Consider the following 6346-nt stretch of genomic DNA (forward strand, 5'->3'; position numbering starts at 1 on the left):
TTCTTGTCTATCTACTAGTTGGATGTCATTTTGTATAAAATCAATGATTCATCTCATCCAACTGTTATTTGGTTCAGTTGTGAAGACTTCGTCATGTTCATAGCTTTGCTGACTTAATTTGTTACTCTAACATCACATCTTCAGGCAGCTCTTCCCTTTGGGCTGTAATTTTGGCTATAGTGTCTGCTTCTTTATTATCTGTTTGGTCAATCCGTGTGATTTGCCTGGCCCCTCCTTCTTTTTCTAGCTTGTAAAGAAGAGCTTTGGCTAAATTGTAGTATTTTGTTATATTCGATTCTTTAGTGGCGAAGGTACTTGTTATCTGGTTTACCACTAACTGTGAGTCTATAAAAATGTTGAGTGTAGGAGCATGTACCTCAAGGGCTAGCTTTAGCCCTGTGATTAATCCTTCATATTTAGCACCATTATTTGTGGTAGGAAAGTTTAGTTGGACGGCGTACTGTATTTTTATTTTGTTCAGATGTGCAATATTATTGGGCCCTGGTGGCACAATTTGATGTTCTCCTTATAGAGGATTGTTCCCTATGTCTAAATCATCATCCATATTTGCTTGTTGCTCTTGTTCTCTCCTTTGTGCTCTCATAGCAGTGTTGTTTCTGTGACAAGTCTTTTCAGTTTTTGGATCAAAGATTAAGGGCTCAGTTCCACCGAATCTTCTTTGCATAAACACCCGAAATAATCTTTTTGATAAAGTGAAAGTGAAAAAAAAAATAAATGTCTAAATTAATAATAAGGTAATTAGTACTGATATTGGTAATGCTAATCCCCGGCAACGGCGCCAAAAACTTGACAAGCTTTTTTGCAAGTTTACAAAATCGCGACAAGTAGTAAAAAATGAGTAGAGTATAGTCCCATAAGGATTGTATACCAAGTACCAAAATTGTGTTAATTTACTATTATTTAGATGACAATAAGGAGAATTATTTTAACAAAAATCTAAATAAGTGAAAGAGAAATGAAAGATATCAAGCAACGCAATTTTATGAAAAGAAACCAAGGATTAAAAACTACTAGGGATTTTGATTTCACTTAATTCTATCCAATTTATTTTATTAGTTTGTTAATCAGTTTTAATTGTTCAAGTAGGGGAAACAACCCTAAAATCACTAACAAGCTCTCCCGATGTATTGTTAGCTATTTTAACCCGGTCTAATTACTTATCTTCTAATAGTGCAATCAAACATGAATTAAATCATTAAGTTGTATGATTTGTTTATGAATTCATAACCTAAGGTCATTAACTTATGAAAATCCCCCCATGAGTCAACCATATAGCTTTTGCATCTAGTTATTATTCCCATATAATTTATTACCTTTTTAATATCAAAAAAACCCTTCTCCCGATAGTGATTAATGAAATAAATCAATCCAGGGGAAAACTACGTCTGGAAGCATTAAGTTCAGTAATAAATTATACCTTAAACAAAGGAAAGCAAATCTAATATTATAAATTGAAATCGAAATTAAGCTACATCAAATCCCTAGAATGAGAGTTTAGTTTGACATAGTAATTAAATAAAACTCAATTGAATTTGTAAATAATCCCATAAGAATAACAAACAAAAAGAGAGTTTAGAATAAAAACTAGTCAACGATAAGCTTGAACGACTTCTTTAAATCTTCACTCCAATCTTCAAAACTTGAAGTCTTGAAGAGAGAAAACTATGTAGGAATTATTAGAACAAAAGATGGTATATGGAAAATCACCCTCAATCTTAGCTAGTTTCTCTCTTTTTATAGCCTTTCTAAAAATATCTTCCTGATCCTTTTAGGAAAGTAGATCTCTTATTGAGTAAGAAATTTTCTTAAGGCAAAAAACTATTTAGGCTTTGTATCCCTCTCCAATCAGGACTCTCTTAGCATCTAAATAGGATTTACTTGATTGGCAAGTCAGAAAAGCGTCTCTTGCGAGTCTATGCAAGTGTCACGGGCTAGAACTGACATTCTTGGCCCAAGGTAAAGTCTGGTCTTCAGCACGAGCGTGCTGTCTAGCACGGTCTGGGCGTGCTGTATGAGGTGGATGCAGCACAGGCCGTGCTTGGATGAGCACGCTCAAGGGTCAAAAGTTACTTGCGGCACGGGCGTGCTCTTTGGCACGGCTTGGGCGTGCCAGGGTCTAGAGACTTCAAGGCAGTTGTAGAACTGGTAGTGCTAGAGTGAGCACGCTCAAGGATCGACAACTTCTTGTAGCACGGGCATGCTAGATTCAGAGTCTCTATTCACTTTAACACAACACAGGGGTGCTAGATGACATACCCAGGGCGTGCTAGAGTCTGAACCTAGGAATACTCTTTTCTATATTTTTGGTTGATTTCCTATAAAAATGTTGCAAAACTCCCCAAGATCAAGTGAAATGTGATTCAAGGAAGCTTTAAACAAAAATATGAATAAAACTAAATAGAAACTAATTAAAGTAATAAAAAATACTAAAAAATCCTGATAAAACTATATTAAAAATACTATAAAAATAACACCTATCAAGTGGTGATGGGTATATTTGTTCATCATCCATGATGAACATCAAAACCTTGAACCTTAATCTTGTCTTATCTTTAAATAAATACTTTTTATTTATTGCCTTTTATTTTCAAGCACTTTAAATTCTGGTACTTTACTTTTTATGCACTTTATTTTAATGCTCTTTAGTTTTATTAAATCTAACTCATCTAACCTTATCATAGAACATATTAACATTGTCATTCATCATTTTATCATTGTGAATTAATGTGGTTGTTATCTAATTTTTATGAATGAGTATATTATGTGCTAGTGAAATACCCTGAATTTTTATTTTCAAAACTTTTGAATTTTTATTAAATTAAAAAATAAGAAATTTTGACTGTGTGGGCTGCGAATACAATACAGTCTCTATTCGAGTCCAAATTTGCCAGTTGGGCCCAAGCCCAAAAATATATTATCGAAAATTTCGATTTGAGAACACTTAAAATTTTTGAAAAATAATACGGAACTCCAGCAACTGATCTGTTATAAAATATATATGGGTGTAACTACCATATAAATTAATTATCCTAAAATCAAATATCATTATTATTATTGTTTTTATTATTATTGAGTAAAATAAGAAATGTTCTGAAACCTAAGTAAAATAATTAAAATAAATCAAATCGGATCCATAAACCAACTTGAATTTTCTAAAAACCAAGTGAAAAACTCGAAAACCAAGCAAATCGAGCCAAATCATTGAATTAGACCAAACCAGTTCGAATCGAACTAGAATGGTCTAGAAGCTCTAGATTTTTTTTTCCTTCCTTTTCTTTTTCTCTTCTTCTTTTTCTTCTTCCTCCAGCGCGCGGCAGCCCCCTCCTCCCTCTCCTTCACGTTTTCCAGCCAAACGGCCATCGTTTTTGGCAAGTGAGGACTCTAAGCTTAAGAGCTCGACGAGATAATCACTCTAGTGGCCTTGGTTCGCGTGATAAGGGCTTGAATCGAGAGAGATCGCGATTGGAAGGCCGCGTCACCCTGCGATGGAGTTTTCCGGCAAAATCTTATAATTTCCATCGACTTTAAGTGCTGGGGGTGGTCTCAATCGACTCCTCTCATCCAAACGAACATTTCCCCTCCATTGATTTTTGATTTCACTTGAGTTTTGAGGAACCGCCATGAACGGCGATGAGGGGCGGCTGTCAAGCCCGTTTCGGCCAACTAAAGGGCTGATCTCATTAAACCAACGATGGAAATGGACTTCTTAGTGAATTTTGAGTTGAATGGTATGATCGTGGCTAAATTCTGGGCGGTTTTAACTTTTTCAGCCATCATGCGAGGCGGCGGCGGCAATCCGGCGAGGCACAAAAAGACAGAATCTTCCTCTGCTCGCGTGTGCTGTGGATCCGTCGTTTGATTTTCAATCGGTATACTCTAAGACTCAATTCGCAATTTTTCGTATAAATTCCGAATTAACTAATTAATGAATTTAATTGAGTATTTAAGTAATTTAAATTGAATATTACTAAATACATTTCATGAATATTAGTTATAATTAGAAGATTTGATATTGAAATGAGAGTTCTTAGCTAATGTTTATGTTGGTTAACCTAGGAATTTTATTAAAATATTGTTAGAGGGAAATTAAAATCTAAGGCTTAGACGAGCAAGTATAATATATAAACTACCATTGAGAGCATCTGTATTTGACATGGCACATCAAGTGTTATTATAAAAATGTATAGTTATTTGGTAATTAGGTATAGAATACTTAATAATATCGTTGAAATATGCTCGAAGGCTATTATGACTTATTGATTAGTTGGTTTGGAGTTACTAAGTGCATATGTGTGTATGTGTGCGTGATGGATGACGTATGTAGCCTAAAGAGGACGGGTTATTTGGATTGACTGCCCGATGAATGGGCTGTGTGAATTGAGTGAAAGATTAAATGAATGATTATGGTTATAGCGGATGTGATGAGTTGATGTGAATTGCCCGATGGATGGGCTTTGAAAATTTGTTATTAAATTATGGGTTGATCAAATTCTAAAGGAGATTCCGCCGAAATTTCAATAGAACCTAGGTTAGTCTTAATCAATAATTAAATTAATTGGTTTATTAAATTAATTCTTTAACTTAATACATAATAAAGAAAGTTTTCTAATTATTTTATTATTATTATTATTATTATTATTATTATTATTATTATTATTATTATTATTATTATTATTATTATTATTATTATTATTATTATTATTATTGTTATTATTTAGTTATTTAATTATTTATTTATCTTCGATGGATCAATTATTACAATAATATGTTGTTGATTATTATTTCTCTATTTAATTACAATTAACTATGAATGTCTACTTGTGTATTTGCATCATGTTAATTAATTGTTTGCTATGCTTGCATTTAATTGCAATACTTGATTAATTGTGTTGTGATAATGCTATGCCTTGTATGTGTGGAGTTGGGATGAAGTGGGTCACCATGGGTTTGTGAGGGTGGTCTACGAGACCGTTGGCCGTATGGGAGATCGGCGCCCCCATGTGCACCTGATGATATGATATGGATAATATGGATAAACCACAGGGTGGCCTCCTATTGGTATGGAAAAGAAAAGAGAGAATGAAAAAACAATGAGAGGGCAAGTCAAGTGAGGATTAAACCGCTTGGCCGGATATGGGGGATCGGCTCCCTGGTGCACACGTTATGAGAGGGTGGGCCATGTGTGAGGATGGCTCATTGGGGTTTAGGTGACGCCACAGACCAATTTCCACGTGAAGTGATTATGTGAAGATGTTAATAATTGTGAGTGTTGGTGATATGCCATTTGTGTGAATGACTGCATGAGCGTATAACTAGTCGGATGACTAGATTGATATGTTTACACATTTGAGTGAATGCGTGTGTTGTACAATAATTATTATTCCTTAGAGAACTCACATGTCTTGTTTGACTTCTCAGGAAGTAATTTTCTCTTTAATTCGATTTAAGCTCGGTTTCTTCTCCGCACGGCTAGAAAGAAATTTTCCTAGTTCAATAATTATTTTTGCTATGTAACCATGTGTGTAAGAATCCAATGTATATCTAACAATTAGTGACTCAGCAGTTGTAGATTTTATATACTTTTAGCCGTGTATTAATATAGATGAGATAGTTCTGAGAGCCCATATTATAAATGTGATGTATTGTAAATTGAATTCAATCTGTAAAATGTTTAAGATGTTAAATTTGGGCCGAAGTATAAAATAATTATGAGATTTATTTTGCATAGTAATATGGACTGAATGTTTGAAATTATATTGAAAAAGTGGAATTTTAGTGATTCAGGCTTACTACGGGCCTGGGGGCTTTAAGCTTACCTGGGCCCTAGTGCCGGTCCGGCCCATGGAAACAGGTCGTGACAGCTAGTGATTGTTTCTTTAAGTTTGTTCATTGCTTTTATTTGTCAAGTTTAATGTATGAGATAATTTAATTTATTTGGATGTTTTAATTTATGTTGTATGTATGAGATAATGTGCATGTTTGTCATGGTTTCCAAAATGCATAAAATTTTTTACATCTCAATTAGAGTTAATCATGTTATTATTTGTTATGAATGTGTGGACAACGAAAAAGGCCGGTTTTTAACTAGGCAGTTCGGGTACCTAACCCCTTCCTGATACTGCACCAAGTTCCCTTACTCAGTCTTTGGTTTAAAGCCGAATTAGTCGATTCTAAAAAAATCGATTAATTCGTAGTATTTTCTCTAAAGAGGGTGGTGACTCTAAATTAAAACTCTTACTAAGGTAAGAGCCATTTTTTAATTTCTTTCTAAAAAGATCGCCTTTTCATAGGATTAAATGAATGAATCTAATAAGAAAAAACCAAT

The sequence above is a fragment of the Jatropha curcas genome, chromosome 10 (assembly GCF_041381405.1).
Source record: "Jatropha curcas cultivar XTBG-Jc1 chromosome 10, XTBG_Jcur_1.0, whole genome shotgun sequence".
NCBI classification, from domain to species: domain Eukaryota; kingdom Viridiplantae; phylum Streptophyta; class Magnoliopsida; order Malpighiales; family Euphorbiaceae; genus Jatropha; species Jatropha curcas.